Source organism: Sarcophilus harrisii, chromosome 6, assembly GCF_902635505.1.
Source record: "Sarcophilus harrisii chromosome 6, mSarHar1.11, whole genome shotgun sequence".
NCBI lineage: Eukaryota > Metazoa > Chordata > Mammalia > Dasyuromorphia > Dasyuridae > Sarcophilus > Sarcophilus harrisii.
The window spans coordinates 77,248,064-77,273,145 of record NC_045431.1 but is presented as its reverse complement, the minus strand read 5'-3'; the positions used below and the strand labels follow the sequence as shown (position 1 = coordinate 77,273,145).

Genomic DNA, 25,082 nt, shown 5'->3' with positions numbered 1-25,082 from the left:
CACACAGTAGGAGTATAATACATGTTTGTGTTTTATATTGAATAGAATTTAAATCAGTAAGACATTTTAGTGTACTTAGCCCAAATTAGTCATCCTTATTGATGGCATCCTCCCTTAAGCATTTTGATAACCTGTACCTAATACAGAGTTCTGCACACAGTAGGAGTATAATACATGTTTGTGTTTTATATTGAATAGAATTTAAATCAGTAAGACATTTTAGTGTACTTAGCCCAAATTAGTCATCCTTATTGGTGACATCCTCCCTTAAGCATCCCTTAACCTAATACAGAGTTCTGTACACAGTAGGAGTATAATACATGTTTGTGTTTTATATTGAATAGAATTTAAAGCAGTAAGACATTTTAGTGTACTTAGCCCAAATTAGTTATCCTTAATGGTGACATCCTCCCTTAAGCATCCCTTAACCTAATACAGAGTTCTGCACACAGTAGGAGTATAATACATGTTTGTGTTTTATATTGAATAGAATTTAAAGCAGTAAGACATTTTAGTGTACTTAGCCCAAATTAGTTATCCTTAATGGTGACATCCTTTCTTAAGCATCCCTTAACCTAATACAGAGTTCTGCACACAGTAGAAGTATAATACATGTTTGTTGTTTTATATTGAATAGAACTTAAAGCACTAAGATATTTTCACCCAAATCTCATAATTTATTTTTATATCAGGGCAGTTAGGTGGGCCTGGAGTTAGAAAGACTCATCTCATCTTCCTGAGTTCAAATACAGCCTCAGATACTTCCTAGCTGTGTGACTCTGGTCAAGTCACTTAACCTTAGCTTCTGTTCCTCATTTGTAAAATGAGATGGCAAAGGAAATGGTGAACCATTATGGTATCATTGCCAGGAAAAATCCCCCAATTCCCCCAAATCTGGGGGGGGGTCACAAAGAGTTAGCCAGGATTGAAAAATGACTGAACAACAAACAATAGCAAGGACCTTCAGGGTAGGAATGGTTTCATTTTATTTATATATTCTTATCACCAAGTGCTGTAACACATTTTGGTGAATTTAACTGTTTTGTAGAGGAGATGGAACTGGGGTGGTGAGGTGGATTTGCCCAAGGTCACATGTGTATTAAGTAACAAACATATTTTGAGCTCAAGTCTTTGAGCTCTTTCTTACTGGTTCAAGACCCTGTGCATGACATGTATAACCCAGGTCCCATTGTTGGTATCCTCAGTGACAGGTGTTGGAAGAGAGAAGGGAGAAAATCTGGAATTCCTAGTTTTAAAAACAAATGTTAAAGATTGTTTTTACATATAACTAGGCAGAAATAAAATACTAAAAAAAAAAAAAAAAAGATCCTGTGTATAGGATCAACAGCTCCAGCTATAAAAAGAAGGGGAGAAAAAGTAAGATGTCACTGCTTAGCAAGATGATGGAATGGATTGTTTAAAGGGCTAAATAAGCGCTAAAGAGCTCACTTAAGATAACAGCATTTTATTTCTAAAATGGCACCAAATGTGTGGGGAGCTGGAAAGTCGAAAATATGCTTCAAAAAGGAACATCCGGCACAGGGCCAAGAGAAAGTAGCAGAAATGCTCTTCTGAGCGGTGACTTTGGGGTACAGCGGACCACTTTTTGCCAACTCAGTGCTTTACTTGTAAGTGCAATTCAATTTTACTCACTTCCCCCCCCCCAGGCACTCCCATACACATCTATTTATTTATTAGATTGACCCCATTTGGCTTAATTCCTCAGGTACTTGCCCAGGGCCTTGTGATTTTATTATTGTTATTTTTTTTTATCATTTTTTTGCAGAGTTTTGCAGAGCCTTGATGAAGGCTCTGATTTAAAAGAGGCCAGGATGAATCATATTTCCACACTGCTTCTGGACCGTAAGTCTGTTTCTTTTTGTTTTTATTTTAATCTGAAGGGAAGTTTTAGAAGGGCCCATAATTGTGTCCTGCACCCTTATTTTAAGGTTATAGTTTATCGACACCAGTAGGAAAGATTAACTATCAAGCCCCCTTCAGTGTGGGCTCCTGCCCCTTACTTTAAGGACCTCAGATATTCTGTATTCCATCCTCATTTCTCATCATTTAAAAGCAAAAACTCCCCCTTTTATAAAAGAATCTTATCAACCTATTTATACTCAAGTATCAATGATTGCTAAGACTCAACCAGCTGATAAGTATCTAGGACTTTCATATACATGATGTTATTTTATTCCAATTAATATTAATGCAAACATTTATTTAATAGATGAGGAAACTGAGTCTCAAAGAGATCAAATAGCTCACCCTTGGTCATAAAACTAGTTAAATGTTGGGCTAAGATCTGAAAATTGATCTTTTGTCCAGTGTTATTTTCACTATACCATCTACAGAAACTGGTAACTCACCTAAGAGTATTTGTGCTTTATCAGTAGACTATTGGGGCAAAATAAATTTTAATAGTGACATTTTAAATATTGGGATAGTTGAGGAGGGGGTAGATCTACCTTTGGAGTACTCTTGAAATCATACTGTAAAGTTAACACTAACTGCTTGTAAGCTTGTCCTTGTAGATTGCATTTCTTTTAAAAACTATATTTTATTTATTCATTAAATATTTCCCAATAATTTTTAAAAAATTTAACATTCAAGTTTTTAAAAATTTGAGTTTTAAATTTGTCCCTGCTTCTTGTCTCTCCCCTAAACCTTTGAGAAGGCAAGCAGTATGATATCAATTATATATATGAAACGCAAAACCTATTTCCATATTAGTTATGTTGCAAAAGAAAGCACAAAAAACTCAAGAAAATTAAAGAAAGTGAAAAAAGTATGCTTCAATCTATACTTTATTCATCAGTTCTCTCGCTGGAGGTGAATAGCATCTTTTTTTTAAATCATAGGTCCTTTGGAATTGTCTTGGATCATTGTCTTGAGGAGCTAAAGCTTTCACATTTGATCACATACAATGTCATTTCTTAATAAAATAAAATTTACCTTTGTGTAGACAGTGTGCTGAAAAATCAACCTCTTTACATCTTTGGACTGCAAAAAGTCCTCTCTGAAGGTCAGTCTGACCCTACACGGTCTAGAATCTAGACTTCAAAGGAGGCATGGACAGGAAATAGTTGGACAAATCTAGCAATAACACTGCACTGTCCCTAGTCTGCTTTTTTCTGGTAGTTCTCTGGGGCTAGAGAGTATGTGCTTGCTGATATGTGGATAAGAAAATCTGGGAGGCATATTTACATAGAGATGGTGCAGTTCATGAGTTCATGGAAGCTGACATCCTTCATATTAGTCAAAAATAAGTCTAAAGTAGTAACTTTCTCCATTGCTTTCTCTACTTTCTGAGAACACTTCGTCAAGGGGGCTTTCCTGATCATTTTCTTCCCAATAAGTTTGTAATCATTTTGCATATATCTTGCATTTCTTCTCTGTGAATTTGCTGTATCATTCTGGGTAAAGGCAAGCTTCTTGAGCCCAGGAGCCACCTTGCTTTTGTATTTGTATTCCTGATACCTCCCAGAGTGCCTGGCACAGATTAGGTACTTAATTAATACTTATTGATTGAATTGTAATGTAGGAACAATTAGAACCTTGGGAAAAAGAGACTGTCATCTTGATTTATTTGTAGTTTTAAGGAGAATGCCCCTTCCAGAAATGGAAGCCTCACAGGGTTCTTCAAACTTGTTAAATAGGGGGCCAGTTCCCTGTCCCTCAGACTGTTGGAGGGCCCGACTATAGTAAAAACAAAAACTTTGTTTTGTGGGTCTTTAAATAAAGAAACTTCATAGCCCTGGGTGAGGGGGATAAACGTCCTCAGCTGCTGCATCTGGCCCGCGGCCATAGTTTGAGGACCCCTGCAGCAGATTCAGTTTGTCCCAAACCTGGGATACTTACCTGGATGGGAGGAATGAACCAGAAGAGCAGTTCAGTATCTGATAGAAAGCAGGTGTTTGAAGTGCATCTGGTGGCAGGGTTGATGACTGAGATTAAATGTTTGGAGAGTTGGAGGTGGAAGAGGAGAGGAGAAAGATAAAGATATAGAAGGAGGGGGAGACAAATTGATGTGAAGAGAAGGGGCTCTCTCTGTGATGTATCTTACTCCAACTGGTCTAGAACCTGGCTTCAGTTCCTCATCTATACAATGAGCTGGAGAAGGAAATGGTAAACACTCTATTATCCAAGGAAACCCCAAATGGGATCATGAAAGGTCATTCACAAATGGAACAGAAATAACAGTGTTAGAGTGCACCTTAGCAAAGACTGCTTCAGCAAAAAGCTGGGTGTGATCTAGTGGGCAGTAAGGGCAAAAAGGATCTCAAAAGAGATGGGCTACTATCTTAACCAACTTAGGATAGTAAAAAACATGCTGGATTTGGAGTCAAGAGACCCAACATTCAAATCCTACCTCAGATATTGATTAGTTTTGTGACATGGACAAATCATTGATATTCTCTGAACCTTCATTTCTTCTGTAATAATATTATGTATAAGCTTAAGCCCTAGGACTTTGTCAGAATCGAGAGATGATATATGTAAAACACATTATAAACCTTTAAGAAATAGTTAAAAGCTTATTATTATCATCTGGATATTCTATTTCTATTAATAATGCATGTTAAGATTACATGAACGTTTTAGCAGCTATGTTATAATGGTGGCTCAAATTAACTCAAAAACAACTAAAATCTCTTGGTTTTATTCAAAATCATTATTCTTTAGATAAGTCTTCCTCATTTTGTATTGGTGCATTTTGTTTTTGGACCTCAAGTACAAAACATCACACTTATTCTTCTTCCATTCTCTGTTCTAGCCTTTTGGATCACAAGTTATTCTTTCTAGTGTTATGTCACTTGAAAATTTTAGAAATATGGTTTCCATATATCTATCTGAAAAAAATGTTAAAAAGAAGTGAGCTAAGGAGAGATTATAATAATACTGAATTGTAGACTGGCCCTTAGGTTGACATTGTTCCATTAAGCAAAACTCTCTGGGTTTGGTCATTTAGATGAGTGACTAATGCAATTGATTTTCCTATCATACACTAGAGGATCATGGGAATGCTGTCAAAAGCTTTGATGAAATCTGCATATTTGATGGTTATTACATTGCTCAGCAGTAGAAAAGGCAATAAATTTATCTTGACAATACTTCAAAATGAGAATATGCCATGAGAATGGGGTACCTTTCAGGAGATGATCAGTAGATCTTTCTCTTTACTTGCTCTTTGGTTATACTAGATCTGAAGAGTTTTCATTTATTTCTTGAAATATAATGTCTAGGTTCTTTTAATTGTGGTTATCTGGAAGTCCAATGATTTTTAAATAATCTCTCCTTTATTTATTTTCTCAGTCAACTGTTTTGTATTTGTTTTTTTGTTTTTTGCTGGGGCAGATGGGGTTAAATGACTTGCCCATAGTCACATAGCTAGGAAGTGTTAAATGTCTGAGGTCAGATTTGAACTCAGGTCCTTCTGACTTCAGGGCTGGTACTCTATCCACTGCACCACTGGGTCAATTGTTTTTGATTGATATTTTACATTTTTTTCTATTTTTCAAACTTTCGATTGTGTTCTAATATTTCCTGTTGTCTCATGGAGTCACTGACTTCTAGTTTTCAAGGAGTCCATTTCTTGCATTTTTGTTTTTTGTTTTTCCTTCTAAGCTATTTACTCTTCTTCTAATTCTTTCCTCCAGAGGAAAGAATTTTTCGTTTTCTTTCATTTTCTCACTTTAATTCATCTCTAGATATTCATTAAATTTTTGTAGAAGTCATTTTTTCCTTTGAGTCTCTGCTGTTAGTTGTTATAAGATCATTTAATCTTTCTTTTGTAAGATCTCTAGATCTAGAATCTTTAAATAATACTAATCAGTGATTTTTTAAAAAAATCAGTCTCCAGTATTAGTTCCTAAATTGGAGTTTTGTATCAGAGGTACCTGTACTCACTGCTGCATTTTTGGATGGGGAAATCAATCCTCTTTGATCTTGCTCTGAGTCCCCTGGATTCCTATGTTGATCTCAGTCTCCAAGGAGTAAGCAAATCCTAGAGATCCCTGAGTTTTAGAACACTGGATTTTTGATGTCCAGAATACCTGGATTCAAGTTCTGGTTTTGCTATTTTGTGTATGACCATAGGCAAACTAATTAGCTTCTCAGCCTTGGTTTCTCTATCTGAAAAATGTGGGCAACAATACCAGCATTACCTACTTCACAGGTTTTATTTTGTTTATATATTATATAAACATAAGTGCTTTCTATAAAACATAGATTGCTCTATTTATAAACATCTTGTTAATGATAATATCCTTTTTATCCTTGAGGGATGATACAAAATCAAACCAAATTCTGTTTTTAGTTGACTCTTGAAAAACCAAAATTGTGAATAGAAAAAGATTCTCTTTCTGCCATCTTAGAAAAGAGAGTTAGGAAATCTCAGAAAGTCTGAGCCTCTTTGTTCTGCATCAGGTCCACCTCTGGTCATGCTGGGAAGCTATTCTATGAAAGCACTGGTTTTACTAACAGCCTCTTTTTCTATTACCCTTGAGCTTCTCACTGATCTCTTAGAACATTTTGGGATGGAAGGAGGCATTTACTATGGCTTCTCATTAGATTTGTTAGTCATTATTCATTCTAGTGTGAACTTTAAGGTTTTATTGGAGTAGGTATGTGGGAGCTGGGCAGTTTGCCCATTGGCTCCCATTCACTCATCCATCTTGGCTGGAACTTCTGATGCTATAAGAAGAAAAAGATCAAAAACAGTTCTTTGAAAAAAAAGTGACTGAGGAGATACTATCAATTATCAACTCATATATGTAATTTCTCAATACTATAAAAATCTTTATGATAATGGTCTATGTGCACATATAAGGTATCCTTGATGGAAATATGAACAAAGAACAAAGAACCTTTCACAGATGACTCCTTATAGTGGAATGTATTTTCAGTCACATAACTTATGTGTAGAGGACGTAAAATTCCACTGTTCCTGTAGTTCATTGATTTTTCTTAAAGAGGCACTTAGCTCAGTAGAACAAAAGACATTTTTAAAAGTTCCCCTTAAAGCAAGTATCTCTAACTTTTATATTAAAATCACATGTAAAATTTATGACAACTGTAACCGAAGAAAGCTTTCTTCAACAATCCACTGAATATTATCAAGCAAGGCATATAAAAGGAAGATGGATATTTTTCTAAGGTGTACATCAGTGTCTCAGAGGTTGTTTTCTACAAAGTCCAAAAAGAAGAGTTTTCCTATTGTTTGGAGGTATTGCTGCTATTCACACTTATACATTGTACTCATTGCATTGAGTCCCCTGAACAGTTCAGAGCCTCCTCAGAGAAATCTATGATCATTTTCCAAAGATGTGTATAAAAAATGACATTGCAGAATCAAAATGCTTGAAAAATGTGTATTTCCCAGATTATAACTCGCAGTTGGATAGGCAGCCCATTGAGTTAGTTCATAAAAGTGTTGATTGTGGATAAATAATATGGCTGAGTAATGAGATGGACCCAAAATTGAATAGGAAGAAATTGGACTGTATAGCATCTGGTAAATTATGGGCTGATTTCAGTGATCTCAAGCTGTTCTCTGATACAAAAGCCCATTATCTTAGTACCACTAGGTATTCTCCTTATATATTCTTGTGGCAATGAATTATGGACCACCTATATTTGAGAAGAATCAGAATCGCAGAGACCAAAAGGGCAGTGGAAAGATGCAAAATGAATATGAGTAGGCTGTAGCAAATGGCCAACTATAGTTTTCATGAGAAGCAGCATAAAAGCCTGTGGAGACATATTGTTTGTAAAAGTGGGAAGCTCAGACCATGGAAGTGAGAGGGTAATAGATGAAGTGTTTTTCTCATATCTTTAAGTCTTCCCGTGTACTTGGTGGCTCATCTAAGGAGGATTTCTTGAAAGACATGATAATCATCTAGGATGAGAAATTAGAGACAGATGTAATTTATTTCAGTGGAGGGAATAACTATGTCAATGAGATCAGTCATTCAAACAAAATACTTATTAAGCACCTACTGTGTTAGGGCTGGAGTATATAAAAAACAAAAGTAATCCTCATGGAATTTACATTCTAATGGAAAAGACAGGAGTGTTAAAGTATCCAAGCTTATAGACATCAGAGTTGTCCAGAAATGGAACGAATTGTCTGGAGGTGTATAGTGAGCCCCCTATTTCTAGACATCTTCAGGTGGTACAACGGAGTACAGGTGATTCTTAGTGAACTGGATTAGAACAACCTCTGCAATCCTTGCACTTTTCTTAGATTTATTGATTCTATAATTGAAATCAGTTGGAATGAAGAACTTTGTCATTTTTGCATGCAAAGTTGAGCTGTCCAAATGGTTCTGAAAATCCCTGAAAACAACATGAATTTTTAAGAAAGATAAATATTATATGCACAAAAATCCCCAACACCATGCTAGTGGCTATAATACTTTTAATGACCCTGAACTTCTCCTTGAAACAAAGGCTCATCTTTTTAACACAATATGCTTCCAGCAATGTTGCCTATGTAGAAGTAATGGAAAACCATTAGCCTTTGAAGGGCTAATGTCAAAGATTTCCCAAAGGGTGATGGGAAGGAATTTCATTGCCTTGAGCAAGCTACCACACATTATAAAGGAGGGAAAAAATATGGCCAGTCCTGTGTCAGTTGCAAGAAATAACTGATGGACAGCCCATGGGAGCTGTTGGTATCCACACAGGTACTAAAGCACTTCAGCAATTCATCTTTGTACAATAACCGAGCTGATCATTCTAAATGATTTCTCTGGTCCAATTGTAGAATCTTAGAATTGGCAGAGACTTTAAATATTGTCTAATCTAACTCATGTCTGAAGAGGAATCATTTCCATGAAATATTTATGAAATATTGGGTAGGTCCTCAGAAAGGGGCTTTACAAGAGGCATGAACAAGAGCACCCGGGATGGGTAGGTATGGATAAATCCTGTTTGGAGGGAATGCTAACACTGAACAGATACCAGATCCATTGAAGTTTTGGTGTTTTGATAATAAGTCAGTATGGTAGTCAGGAAAGTCCAACCCAGTAGGTGAAAGTGCTAGATGTGGAGTGAGGAAAATAGGAGTTAACATTCTACCTCAGATGTTTACCTGCTAGGAAAGTAATTTAACTCCTCTCAATTTCAATTTCCTTATCTGTAAAATGGGAATATCCTTAGAGGATAGTAAGGGTTAATTAAAATAAAACATAGACAGTGCTTTGAAAATCTTAAAGAATTACATAAATGCTAGCAATGATGATGATGATGATGATGAAGAAAACCTGAGCTAGCACAGGAAATCTCTACGGGCAAGGGGATTAGAAAGGAAAGGGTTTTCACTGGATTATTGAAACATTTGAAAGCATTCACGCTTCCATGAAGCAACTTTCCTCAATAAGCTATCCTAGGTTCAAAGTACTTTGTAGATGTATAATTCAACTCAAAGCCTTAGCTCATGAACTTCCTTTGATGTATTTATATTTGCCAGTCAGAGGGCACATTCAGTTCAAGGTAAAAATATTTAATGAAATAGCACAGTAAGGAAAATAACGACAGAACATTTCTCTTCCATTTCTCCCTTTAAATAAAGGTCATAAGAATAGGAACTGGGTCTCCTCGGTGAGGAGATTCCCTCCGCCAATGTCGGTCAGCAAGTACTCTGCAACTTATAGCCTTAGAGACTCATCTAGGTTCTCAAGGTATGCTCCAGAGAATGCTGGGAGTTTTTGAAACCCTTTCAGAGAATTCTACAAATTCAAAATTTGTTTCTATTTCTAATGTGGTAAATATCTACAACTATAACTGACATAAACAAAAACTCTTTAGACAGATTCTCAATATTTTTTAATAGTGTAAAGATAGTGAGAACAAAAATTTGAGAACCACTGACTAGAGTAATGAAGGGTTGTCTAGGATTTTACCACCTGGAACTGTCAGAAACTACTTGAAAGTTGGTATCCACCCTCTGTAAATACATCTGATACACACAAGACACATACATAAGAAAGGCACACACATGGGGAGCGCAGGAGCCCAGGATACACGTATTGTGTGGAAAGGCAACTTTTGCCTCGGATACTCTAGGATTGCTGTTGTTATCTGGTGATATCACGCTGCTCCCACTGTTGTTTTCCACTGGTCCTGTTATTAGTGCTTTGAGCTCTGCTGGCTCTGGGTAATGCTGCTGTGCATATGATTTCAGAGTTTCTCTCCACTACTAGTTGCTGGTTTCAGCAGGAGTTTTCAGTTGAGGTGCACTCTTCCCTACAATAAGAAGAATGGGATTTACTACCTCTCTTTTATCATGGGGCTTAGAGGATTAAACTTCAGTTCTTTCCATGAGAGAGGCAAACCCCTCATGAACCATCAACAGACTAGGAAGAAACATATAGCTGCTTTGTCTCCATAATAAAAGAAATATGTTTATTCTGAGACTCTTGGCTGGGTATAACTTTTCTCTCTAGCTGGAGAGTCTTAGTCTCCAGATGCCGAAGTTTGTTTAGAGATTGCCGGTCTATTTTTGAATCTATTTCTTGCTCATTAGAATCATCTCCTCTATCCCAAGACTATATCTGACTTAGGGTTAAAAAGACCTTGTAAAGCCAGCTATTTCACTTATAATTACAAACCTATGTTTCCCTCAAATTATTTTAGGAACATCCTTCTGAAAAATCTCAAAGGGCTGCTTGGGTCTGATATCCTATATATATATATTTTTTTTCACACGTCTCCTCATTCCTCAAGATCCTTTGGTTCTCTCATGGAAAGGAGATACACATAGATAGAGGAATGAGTGGTGGGGTGGGAGGAGAAAAAGAAACAATATAATAATAATTTAATAAAAAATCTCCTCAATCCTTCATTCCAAATTTCTTCTTTATGTACATATGGCTGAAAACAAGAGCCCTGGTCTTTCCTGTATTTTGTTTAGGCAACTCTGTTGTAATAGATTCCAACAAGCTCAATGCAATCAATGTTCCCTTCATTTCAATTACTATGAATTTCAGGTTAGAATAATGGGAGTTAAGGCTAGTAAGGTACCATAGAAGTCATTTAGTTCCTAAGGGAGGAAACAGGCCCAGGAAGAAAAATTGACTTCTTTAACATCACCTAAGTATGGAAAGTGAAGTTTGTTTGCTAGTGTCAAGGAGCCTCCTTTCCTCATATCCAAGATCTGAAATTGAGGAGAACAGAGGTGAGGTCCCTCTTGGTCTGGATAAACAAGGTAGCATTGAAGGAATCACAACGTTTAGAGCTGCAATAGACCCTTTCTCTTACAGAGGAAGGAAGCCAAGGGTGAGATGGGGAAGGAGCAGAACTGAGGATGCCCAACTATATAAACTCCAGGCTTTCCATGGCCATTGCACCGTGGGGTCCTGGCAGGGGTGACGGCCCACAGTAGAGTTTAAATTAATGAGATTTCCTTCCATTTTCTCTGGTCTAGAGCTCTAGTCATAGCCTCATCGTAAACTAGGAACTCAGAAAGGCTATTACCTCCTAGGGAATAAGCGACTGGCATGTGATAGAATCTGGTTCAGATCAGCAGCGGGGCAATTTTATTTCTAAGAAAGTATGATTTTAGGAGACGATGTATGTCACTGACCATCAAGCCGGAGCAAAGTGGAGGGGGAGGGTCCTTTCTTTTTCTTTTTAAATACTGTACTAAGCTCAGTTCTCACATCAGCATTCTATGCCAAAATTCGCTTTGGCACAGCCAAGCTTGTCTTGGCAAACAATTTTAATTTCCCGAGAGCGACTTCCTGGTTCTTAATTAGTCCTTTCATTCTAACACTCAATGTCTATATTTAACTGCACTCTGTTAGTGGACTCCTCGGTCCTGCCAGGGCTTTCAGCAGCCGAGTCTGCATGGGATTAAGGCTAAGCAAGGAGAGACTGAAGGCAGTTCTGTCCAAAATCAAGCCCCCTTCTCCAGACCCTGAAATTCTGTTAATTGGAGAGTGCACATGAGGAGTTGAACCATCCAGACTGTTTACTGTTGCTGCCCAGAGTCACTGTATCATTGTCAAAGGTCCCTTGCCAGGGAAGACAACAGGATCAGGGCAGACCTAAGATGCTCTTATTCTGAGCCTGACAGCATGGGAGGAGGGAGGAGAATCAGCCAAAGGGCAGGTTGATTAAGTGCTCTGTGAGCTTGAGAAACGGTGAGAGAGAATGCACAGGGAACTAACTTTCCCTGAGTCTTGTGTATGTATATGTATGTGTATATGTATACATATACACATACATATATGCATATGAACATATATATATTAGTTCTAGAACTTGAACACGGTTCTTGAGTTGAGAATCCAGAGCTCCTTCTACTACAACATTTTGTTCCTATAAAGAGAAATTTGAACTGAAAGGAGGAATAGTTGGGAACTCTTTGGGGGAAGAAGTGAGAATTAGGGAATGGGAAGAACAGGGAGGGGTATAACAGGAAGAATTCTGAATCTCATAAGCTCTAGAATCTGAAGAGACTTTAAAGATCATGAGGTATCTCCTTCTTCTCCCTCTTGAACAAGTCCTGCAGATGAAAATAAGGGAAAGCGTCATATTCATTTTCCTAAACCTGAATGATTTAATTAAATTTAAATCAATAATCATTTATTTAGCACCTACTGTATGCTAGGCTGTAGCCTAGTTGTTGATGACAGCAAATCAAAATTAAATCTTCTGTCTTCAAGGGATCTTGTAATGATACCTAAGGCGTAGACAAGCCTGGTTGATAGCAACTACAAAAATAATCATGGATATTTATATACTTTGTTAATATTAGCAAACTACTTTAGATACATTATCTTATTTCACTATCACAAAAGCCCATGAAGATTCTGAAGATGTTGTGATCTTTGTTTTCCAGATTGAGGCTGAGAGAAGTCACATGATTTACCCAACCAGGTTTCCACAGTGGTAAGTGCACTTGAACATGTACCCCCTATTCCTCACTTGATATCAGTGATTAGAAGGTCATCAGCTGAGGTTATCTCTGCTCTTACATCTTCAAAGGATCTCATGTGATAATTATAGGACAACAGCATAAAACTACTAACTGTATAGTTCTAGAATTAGGACCAGAGGTTGTCATAGCTTCCCTTCTTTCTCTCCTACAATAATAATATATATAATTATTGGTTAACAATTGTAATCTTCCAGTAGAATATTAGTTCTTTGAATTGCTGAGAGCTGGTTTTTTTTTTTTTTTTTACTTTGGTATTCCTAGCACCTACCCAAGTGCTTAGTGTATAAAAAGTGCTTAATAAAGGCTTGCTCTTGATTTAGATTGGATTGCTGGATTGTGGAACTGCCTGATGAGGAAGATAATAACAGAATCTAAGAGTTAGAAGGGCCCTCCGATATTATGTCACCCTGAAGAAAAATCTAGCTAATGAATTATCATCTAGCCTTTGTTAGAGAGATCAGCACAGAAGAAAAAATGGCACTTGTGAACAGCTCTAATTGTTAGGAAGTTTTTCATACTTTAAAGCAGATTTCTGCCTTTTTTTGCAGCTTTTACCCAATGTGCCTAACTTTACTGTCTGGATCCAAGCAGATCAGATTTGTAATCAAAGGACCAGAGTTTAATTGTGACTGACTTATTCTTTGTGTGACCTTAAGCCACAGGTTTAAACCTTAGTTTCCTCCCCTTTAAAGTGAAAGGTCTGGATTAAATGATCTAAGATTCATTCAAGATGGTGCAGTCACAATTCCTCCAGTTTCTGGGGGAGTATTTCCTATCCCAAGGTAGCTACATGGCACATCTGCAGTCAGCAAGACATATCTTCCCGAGTACAAATCTGGCCTCAGACCCTTACTAGCTGTGTGACCCTTGTCAAATCACTAATCCTGTTTCCTCAGTTTCCTCATCTGTAATATGAGCTGGAAAGGAAATGGCCAGTCATTCCAATATCTTCACCAAGAAAAGTCCAAATGGGGTCACGGAGATTTGGACATTCTAAAAATTACTAAACAACAATAACAAAAAGGGTCTTGTGCCTCTCTCATGCCCAGAGACTGTTCTGTTATCTCCCTCATTGATGGAGGTGATTGAGAGGAGGAAACAAGTAAGGTTGAAGAGACATGGAGGAGGGAAACACCCCAAATAAATTTTACTGGCTTTCCCATGTTGCTGAGGGTTGGCCCTGTAGGACAAGTGATGACTGAGCCCATAATATACTGCAATCTCCTGCTTCCATGCCATGTCCCCCAAGTGGAGAGTTCTTTCTATCCTCACTTCTGTCTCTTGGAATCCCTACTTCTTATCAAGACTCAGTTAAAGTGACAACTCCTACATGGTATTTCCTGATTTATATGTATCTCACTCTCAATTTCAGGGAACTTCCCTCCAAATTGCTGTGTATCTATTTTTATTTTTATATTTTTGTTTTATGTTTATATTTTATATTTATTTTTGTGCATGTATCTAACAACAGTTGCTGCATTTAATACTGGGTCTGGGGTGTTTACTAATCCGCCAGAAAATTATCCCTCAATTCTGGGTTCAATTGGATGCTGGATTCAGTCCTAAGAGAGCCTGATCTCAAGAAGAGTGGTCATACTTTCCAATATAGAAATAGATTTTGCGTGATAGCACGTGTATAATATATAAGAAATTGCTTTTTGTCATAGGAAGGAGGTAGGGAAAAGAAGGAGGGAGTAAATTTGGAAATCAGAATTTTTATTAAAAATGAATGTTAAAATGGTTTTTTATTTGTATTTAGAAAAATACTCTTGTTAAAAATGGTCATGCTCTTTTTCATTCTTTCTGGTTCTTTATGTTCCATCCCTAGAGTTCCAGTAAAAATCGCTTAGAGTTTAGATAAGAACAACTCATATTTAGGGAGTTCTCCGAACTGGAGTAAAATGATACTTAGTGTAGAATGTACATTAGGCATAAGAAAATATTAATTTCCACCCTATAAAAGAAATGTGTAAACCATGACAGGTTCATAAACATCCATTGATAAAGACATATCAAGTCAGGGAGGGATTGGGGAGTCATAATTGAAACATTAGAACCTGGGATATTTAGTGGGTCTGAAGAATAAGCATTTCACTTTCACCTCAGCTTTGCACTGTCTAAACTACTTTCTCAATTTCCACTTCTTCTGCCAGACAGACCAGAGCTTAAGGTTTATCTTTTCTCAGTGGCTATTTTCTACTTTAAAAAGCATTATAATAATTGAATGGAGATCCTCCCTTAGTGCAATGAGCATTAATCGAAGAACTCAGGAGTTCTCAGATTCCCTTTGTAGTTAGTGGCTATCTCTCCTGGGTCCCTTTCAGTCATTTATACTCAAGGAAAGAAACATAAAGCAGGAGAGGCTTCTAGGGTCTGAGTCTCAGCCTCAGGCATACGTGGGCAGCACATGCTCTCAACTGTCATGTGCAATTAACTGTCATAGACTTCAGGACTGGGGGAATTTGTGGGGGAGGGAAAGGAAAGCATCTCACAAAAAGTTCCAGAGAGCATTATTCCATACTGCATACTCCGGAGAGAGAAAAAAGACAGGAAGAGCAGAAGTTGCTTTTTGTTCTGCCCAGTAAGTGGCTCTTTCTGGTTCAGCGGCTGATACAAGGATTGCCTTGTCATCTGGAATTATCAGGTCCATTAGTGCTGAACCAGAACCCATGTGGCCCATCAAAAATGTTTATAAGGAAGTTCAGCCTAGCTCCACACACATACTCCCTCGTTCACACTCTAGCCATATCACAGGGGGTTGAGAAAGAAGCATGAGAATTCTGAAATTATCCCCAATATACCTGTTTCTGTTAGTATTCCTCCTCCTCGAGGATGTAAGTTCCTTAAGGTTAAAAATTGGTTTTCATTTTTATCTTTGTTATCTCCAGTACCGATTGCATTTTGTTGAATCCTTTCAATCTATCTGAATCTTTGTGACCCCATCTGGGGATTTTCTTGGCAGACATACTGTCAAGACTTTTTTTTAGTCTTTTCCTTCTCTAGCTCATTTAACAGATGAGGAAACTGAGGTAAACAGGATTAAGTGACTTGTCTAGGATCACATAGCTAATAAGTGTCTGAGGCTAGATTTAAACTCAGGTAATGCTTAGTAAATGCATGTTATTAAATTGACTCCTCTGTAATCTAAGTGATTTTTTTGGGGGAGGGGGCTACTAGTAGGGTTCTCGCTTGTGGAACTTAGTTGTGAGGAATATGACTACAGATATAGAATTCTTAATCTTGGATCTTTGGATTAAGGGAGGATATATTTCAGGGGGTTCATAAATTTCTCTGGGGAAAAATTGCATTTTTATTTTCATTGACTTCTAATTGAAATTTAGCATTATTTCATTTATAAATGTACTCAACACAACACAATAACATCAGTTTTATCATATTGGCAAAGGGGTATATGATACACCCACAAAATGAGAAGAAGCTTTGCTATAGATGAAGGGCAATCACCCCTTTCCCCAGTAATTGTGGGTAAGACTGAATCTTCTGCATTTTTCAGGAGAATTCCACATTTGTCTTAGTGGCCAGTCTCCAGACTGGACTCCGTGCTTTGTCTTTCTTGTACTGCTGTGACTCAGCTGGATTTTCTATGCTGTACTTTCAAATGCTAGCAAGTGAGAGAGGTAAATGAAAATAGAGACAAATCTACGCCTATTCTCCTCAGATTCTAGGCCATTTCAAAGATTCCCAATTTAAAGCATTAATCTGGGTGACTCTGAATCCCGACATTCAAGGGATGGTGCCAAAGAAATCTTATTAACTGACAATTTCATCATTTTCTTCTACTGGCCTCTTTGGGAGTGAGGATATCAGCCTTCCTAGGCACCTCTTCTTTAAAGCCAGAAGGCTCCAAAAAAAAAAAAATCTAATACAAGTAAATGGGAAAAAACAGCCTGCAATGTTAAAGCAATTCTGAGTTTCCTTAAGACAGATCATACTTAGCTCCATTTCTCTCTTTTGATTTCAACTCTGGCTGGCAAAAATCTTGTTATTTAAAGGGAAAAAACCATACATATTTTTAAGGTGATTTTGACATCTAAGATTTAAGAAAGATAAAAAAAAATCAAATCCAATTGTAACCTGGATTGCTCTCTTGCTGTGTAAATCATTGTGCTTTTTTTTTTTTTTAAATCATGTCCACCCATATTCGATACCTTAGTTACCTTTATGCAATGATGAGCACCTTTAGTACAGTTTATAATTCCTGGGAACTATCTCCCCTTTTTGCAGATGAAGAAAAAAATAAAGCCCATTGCAATTATTTGCATTACCTCTGTAAAATAAAACTGGTGAGATACCTTTAATAATACAATCAAGACAAAGGCAAAAAGGGAGGGGAAAGGCCATTTCAGAAAGAACCATTTGTCTGTTGCAGAATTCATCTGGGTATGATATGGGTTGCTGCAGACATAAAACTGTCTCAAGTCTGGCTTTAGGGTTTGAAAATATAAAATATTCATGGTGTATAATTTTGCATAATTTGTTTAGCTACTGAGACATAATTTAGTTATTTGGTGCATGAATCCATTGGAAGATCTAAAGAAGGGAAAAGAGTGGATTTTTCTGAGCAAATCCCAGCAGGGGTAAAAACACAGACAAGGTGAACATATGCTACTGGATGATACCATGTTGAGTATGTATGCATGCATGGGCATGAGAATGCACACATACATACACACATGGCATCTGTTTCTCATTTATTTCCTTATATAGAGTGAGATTGGTCTTATCAGCTACTTAATTCCATTGGACACTTGATGGCATAAAGGAATTGCATACAAACATAGAAGAAAAACCTAGAGACGTGGGATTAAGTTAGAGTTTAAGGGATTTTGATTATAATTCACTAGGAGGATAAACTCTTGTGCTTGTGAGTAGTATACATTCTGACACTGTTGAATGCATCCATTCATTCACTCTGGGCAAACGAGTGTCTACTTTGTGGACAGCGCTCTTCTTAGCATGGAGAAGGATATAAATAAAAGATATGTCTCCTACCCTTGAGGTGTTTGCAATCCAGTTAGGGAGACAAGACTTACATTCAGAAATAAGTAGAGAGTTTGGGATTTTAGGATCTCAGCTCTGAAAGAATCTTCAGAAACTACCTAGAATCACCTTGAGCAATAAACCAAGCTACAGAATACTGAACAAATGGTTATCCAAACTCTATCGAAGACCCCTGTTGGGGGAATTTACTAAACTCCCAAGGCAACTCATTCTACTTTGCTATAGCTCTGATTGTTACAAGATTTTTTTTCCTGATAGCAAGTCTAAATTTGCATCTTGATAAGATTCACCTAATAAGTTCTAGTTTTGCCCTCTAGTGCCAAGAATCAATCAAGCAACTAGCATTTACCAAGGACAGAGAGAGAGAGAGAAAGAGAGAGAGAGAGAGAGAGAGAGAGAGAGAGAGAGACAGAGAGAAACAGAGAGACAGAAAGACAGACATATGAAAGACAGAGATAGAGAGACACATACAGAGAGAAAAACAGAGAGACAGAGAGATACACACACATAGAAAGAGAGACAGAGAGAGACAGACACAGAGAGACAGAGAGAGAAAGAGATAGAGAGACACAGTTAGAGAGAGAGAGAGAGAGAAAGAGACAGAGATAGAGACAGAGAGACAGAGAGAAAAAGAGAGAGAGACAGAGACAGAAAGAAATAGAGAGACAGAGATAGAGACAGAGAGACACACAGAGAGAGACAGAGAGATAGAGGGAGAGAGAGAGACAGAAAGAGAGTGAGAGAGAGAGAAAGAAATAGATAAACAGATATTCAGATAAATGAATGGATAGATAGGCAATAGATAAATAGGAAGACAGATAAATGGATAGATAGATAATAGAATAGATAAATAAGCAAACGGGTAGACAGACAGATGAATGGATACATAATAAATAGATAGTTATATAAATATATAGGTAGGTAGACAGATGAATGGATAGACAGATAGATACATAGCTAGATAGATAAAGAGAAAAGTATTTATCAAGAATCTATTAAATGTCAGGTATTGGGCTAGCTTCTGGGCATATAAAGACAAAATTAAAACAGTCCCTGCCCTCAAAAAGTTTACATTCTATCAAGGGAAACAACATGTACACACACATACACACACATATATAAAATACATACATAGACAAAAAATAAGTAAAGTAACTAACATAATTTGCAGAGATAAGTTCCTAGCAGCTCAAGTACCAGGTAGGCCTCCTATAAGAGCAAGCATTAGGATGGAGGTTAAAGGAAGGATTCTAAGAGGAGGAGGTAAAGGGAAGTTGCATTTTAGGCTTCAGGTACAGGCTTAATAAAAGTAGAGAGAGATGGAAAGTTGTATGAGAAGTAAAATTATCTGGCAAAGACATAGAGTATGTTAAGGGGTGTTATTAGTTATAAATCTGGAAGGATAGGTTGTGAAAAGCTTTAAATGCTAACCCAGAGGAGTTTGTTTGTATTTGATACTAGAAGCCACTCTGAGGCAGTCTAGCTTACTGGGGCTGTTGGGGAAGGAACCTGGTGAGACTTTTAGGAATAGCACTGTCGGAGTTCTATGGGGAATGGATTGGAGAAGAAGGACTTGAGGCAGGAAGACAAAGAAGGAGGCTCCTGAAAAAGCCCAGAGGAGAGATAATGAAGACTGATCTGGGGTGTTGGCTATAGAAGAGAAGAGAAGAGTACATAGATGCAAGAGACATCATGAAGGTAGAATCAATAAGACTTGTCAAGTTATTGGATTTGTGGGGCAAGGAGCCTAAGGAGTTGAGGATTAGAAATACCTAGAAATGACCATGGCAGAAATTTGGAAGTTAGGAAAAGGGATGTTTTGGTGAAAAGGTAGCAGGTTCTGATTTAGTCAGACATTCGAGGTGCTTATAGGACATGCAGTTTGAAATATCCATTATGCAATTGGTGATAAAGGAGACTGGAGCTCAGGGAAAACCCATAGCTGAATATATGGATCTGGGAGCCCTCTGTCTAGAGATATTAGTTAAACCTGTGGTGATTGATAACATCTATAGAAAAGGGCATATAAAGAGAGAAGTATAAAGGGCTAAGGGTAGAGCAAGGAAATCTAGTCTTAGTTTCCCTAGTCCTTGTCAGTACTTAGAGAAACATTAAAGAGAACAATGTCTCTCTATCTCATCTTTCTCCTCTCCTTTTCTTCTCCTGTTTAAACATTGCTGGTTCCTTTTATTTATTTTCACATGGTATCATTTCTAATTCTCTATATACCTTTTTGGGTACCAATCAGCTCATCAATATCCTTCCTAAAATGGCCATGAACTAAAAAAAATAGATTTCATATACGTATATATATATATATATATATATATAGCACACATAAGCTTATTTGTGTATATGTTTATGTATATATGTATGTACATACATTAAAAGGATATATATACATACCTATATACATATGGGTATATGTTTATGTATATATATATGTGTATATGTGCATGTGCATTAAGGGATGTGTGTGTGTATGTTAAAAAGAAGATCATGGATTGAAAGCTGACATGGTACTTACAGGTCATTAATCCAATTCTTTTGTTTTATTAATAAGAACAATGAGACCACGAGAGTTTGAGTAATTTGTCCAGGGATATCTAGGTACTAAGTAGGAGATCCAGGATTCAAACCCATTATCTTCATTTTGAAGTGGGGAGTTAAGAAAGGCTTCAAAAAAGAAGGAATTTTGAGTTAAACCTTAAAATAAATGTAGGGTTTGGTTTTCACAAAGAGAGAATAAAGGGCCTTTCTGGCAAGAAATATGGCATAAAAGATGATACAAAGGGGGTGGACGATAGTGTTATCTGAAGAAAATTGTAATAGAGAACACATTAAAAGGAGTGGAGACGTAATAAGCCTTAGGATATTGAACTTTTCTATTTGAAAGGGATCCTAAGGATTATCATTGTATCCCCATCATTTTAGAAAAGGGACTAGAGAGAAAGGTGTATTGAAGACATCACAGTCAAGTTGGAAATAGACCCCATGAGAGGACAAATAATCATCAAAAAAGAATTAGCATCTAATAATAAAAACAACAACAACAACTTGATATGTAAGCAAAGTGAAATTGTGTGATTACAAAATCTACAATCCTAGGCAAATGCTTCCAGTTGTGGAGCTGATGTGCTTTTTGAAGGCTATTCTAGGAAAATACAATATCTAATTGGTTCTATCTCAGTGGAAAGGGTCAAATGTATTCCCATCCTAAAAATGAGTCTGTTTTCCAAAGACCAATGTAGCTGAGTATGAAAGGGATCATCCCTCACTCGCAGGCCATTTGTGATGAATTCTTTGGCCATGGCAATCTCTGAAACATAAAAATACAAAATGGTGCTCACTTCTGTGTGGCCCCTTCTACTGCTGCAGTATATTGGTGGCTGAACAGCAGAAAAGGCAGAGGATGCTAAGAATCACAGATTTTAAGTATCTATAAATTCAGCTGTTGGCACTCTGTGAGATCCTTGACTAATGGTGTACTATTGGAAAAATTGAATTGTATCAATCTGAACTTTTTTCCACTATTCCAATTTCTTCTGGTTTAATTCATAGTGGAAAAAAGTAAATGGAAAGATACTTCACAGATTCCCATTCAAGAGACAAAGAAAGAAATTGCAAGAGTTGATTTTATTATGTGTCCAAATGTGACTAATTTGGTCACCATTGGAGACTTAGGCTGATAAGATGCTGATAAGTATTTGGAGGAAAAAAACTCACTATGAAAGTAACTGCAGTTATGTGTTAACACCTGATAGAAGGTGAAGAGGTAAAGGAATTATAGAATGAGCTCAATAAGACTCTCCATATTGAATCAACACATTCTTGGATACTTAATGACTATAAATAAAAAAATGAGAGTAGGTGAGGATGGTGAGAAATATATTGAAAACCTTGAACAAGAACAAGGAATAAGAGAGGCTTGTAAACAATACAAAAGACCTATAACAATATATTGTGAATGCTTTCATAGAGAAAATACTAGACAATAGCAATGGTGAGCACTGAATAACAACACAGAAATAAAATTGGTTGTATTTTTAAAAATAGGAAATAAAATTATTTCCTATTTTTAAAAATACAACCAATTTTATTGGTTATGATATGGGACTCATTCTTGAATAATTTATATGTATCCATCCAGAGCACAAATATTCAGATGAAAGATTAATATTTAAGCTAGGAATAGTGACACATGTTTGTACTCCCAGTGACTGGGGAACTGGAGACTAGCATATCTCTTGAGCTTAGAAATTCTGAGTTAAAGTGGGTTATCCCAACTGGGTGTCTTCCTTAAGGTTGTCAGTAATATAGTAAGTCCTTAGGAGTGGGAGTTCCTACCATGATTCCTAGGGAGAAGTAAAATAGCCCAGGTAAGAAGTGGAGCAGGTCAAAGCTCTTTGACTGTAAATAATGGGATTGTGTCTATAAGTAGCCCTTGTATTTCCAGTCTGGACATGATAGGGAGACTCAGTCTTTAAAAAAAAAAAAGCCATTGCTCTTCTCAGCAATATAATTATCCAAGACAATTAAAAAAAAAACAACTCAGGATAGAAAATGCTATCCACATTCAGAGAAAGAACTATGGAGACTGAATGCAGATCGAAGCATATTATTTTCCTTCTTGTTTTTTCTTTCTTGTGGTTTTTCCCTTTTGTTCTGATTTTTCTTTCACAACATGACTAATGTGGAAATATGTTGAACGTGATTGTACATGTATAACCTATTGATATAGGCAATCTGATGATTGCTTGCCGTTTTAGGGATGGAAGAGGTAAGGGAAGGAAGAAAAATTGGGAACTCAAAATCTTACAAAAATGAATGTTGAAAACTATCTTTAGATGTAATTAGGAAAAAAAAACACTATTAAGTACAAAAATGTTAGAAAACCAGCAGTGAGAAAAAGATACGGTATGCAATTGAAACAATTCAATCCTAATCTATTCAAGTAAGCTATTAATAATAAAAAAAGTCAATAAAATATAAGCGAGATAAAGGTCGTAGGTATGTGAGAAATCACTTAGTCCAATCTTCTCATGTTCAAATGGCAAAATTGTGCTCCAGGGAAGCAGAATGACTTGTCTCAGGTGACAGAACTCTGATTGGAACAAAGGGTCCTCTGAATCCAAATTCAATGTTCTTTCCACTTCACCATAGCAACATTCCCTGTTATGTGTTTATTACCTTCTCATGTACATAATGACAATCTCATTCTTCTCTCTTCTTTCCCTTTTTAAAGCCTTTCTGCACTAATAATAAATCAATAAAAATTCAGAATATTAAACGATCCTTGATTTGAGCAGTGTAGCTGGCCCTTCCATAGAAAATATTATAGATAATCATGCATTTCCTTGATGCTTAGTAAGATGGTTTTTGGGAGCTGCTGTGCATAAAAACCCCAAACTTCTTTACCTAGTGGTTAGGACCATGGGCTTTGATGGGGACCAGACTGGTCCACACTATAGATAGATATTCAATTGCAATACCCAAAGTCTTTCTAACTTGGCAGTTCCTCCTAGAGTATGTGTTGTTCTGGTATAGCTGAGAACTCAAAGTCATCTGTGTGACAAGAGGACTTGAGTAGAGAATATTCTTTTTGCTACTGATGCTCTTCATTTTCTAAGAGCACTAAGGCACCATGAGATGTCTCGACTACCACTTGAGTTGGGTATAAGTGAGGAACAAAGCCATCAGCCCCACTCTTCCAGAGTCATTGAAGTTCAGTGGCAAGACAAAAGTCAGCCTGATTGGAAATAACCTGGGATGCAGGAGATGAACTTGGCATCTGTGAACTCTGCCCAAGCTCTAAGCACTCTGAAGGCCTGCTTCAGTCACCTTCATGGACAATTCAAAGAACATTCCCATTTCTCCCCCTTTCCTGCCCATGATTTTATATGACTTACAATCCTGGTCTTTGGCCTCTGGAGGTTGTTTTTCTACCAATTAATTTTAATTCAATTCAATAAATATTGACTCAGCTCCTACTATTCTGGGTGGTAGATAATGTGCTAGGTAGTGAGAGGAGTATAAAGATAAAAAGAAAATAACCAACAAGTTTGCTTTCTACCAGAAGGAAATAACAGTTAATTATTTTTCCCCTTTTTCTCAGATCTGTGACTTTTTGGTTTAGAATATTCTGGGTCCTTCTTCCAGTGCAGATCAGCATCTATGTTGTAATTTTTAGTGTTATAGATTTGCCTGGGGAGGGAGGAGAAATTGAGAAGTTAGATACTTTGGCCATCACATATCCAGGATGTTCCAGAGATAGGACTTAATGTAGATCTTCCTGATTTAGAGGCTGAGGTGATCCACAATACCTCTTATGTGCTCAGATATGTAACAAAACATAAGAAAAAATAAATACAATCTTTTAGAAAAACAAGACAAGAGTAGGAACACTTAGTATTAGGAGAATCAGGAGGCAGGGGCTGAGCTGACTTTTGATACAGAGGTGAAGAGAGATGGAGAGAGGGCAATGAGATGTCTTGTATTGAAAAGATGAGATCAGTCAGTTTGTCAGAAATGTGGCTGCACAAGGGGGTGGGAATTATTGTGAAACATCTCTAGAAAGATAGATTTGGAACCTTCCCATTCCTGGGCTGCCCAATTTGGATCATTCTACTAAACAAGTGTTTACCCTGAAGAAATGCTCTCAGCCTGGGGCTATGACTAATGTTCCAGATTACATCAGATTTGTAAAGCAACACCTTCTATGTCTTGAAGGAAAATCTTTCCCCAAATTACACTTCTCTGAAAGGTACACAGTAATAACACACCATGTGGGCATAGAAAATTGTATTGCAATCAGATACATTGAATAATGTAATGTTTCAACAATGCCCAAATGAATGCCATTATTAAAATACCAGGGCAGATCTAAAAAGTTACATTAAAATCACCATGGGCATGCATTAAGACCTCCAAATAACAAATATTGGATCTTTATAACTCCATGGTGGGACCACCCCTTACCTCCTCTCCCTTCTCACATCCAACTCCTATAATCTATAATCCATTTACCAGTATGACCCCAACTCAGCTCAGGAGTCTCACAATGGCAGAGACTTAGGTTCTTCCATGCTCTGTGAACAGAATCAAATTCAAA

The 25,082-nt window shown here is 37.0% G+C and overlaps 1 pseudogene; it reads right to left on the bottom strand.

Annotated features, from left to right (window-relative positions):
• Positions 1-25,082, bottom strand: part of LOC116420048 — a 102,449-nt pseudogene that overhangs the window by 22,599 nt on the left and 54,768 nt on the right.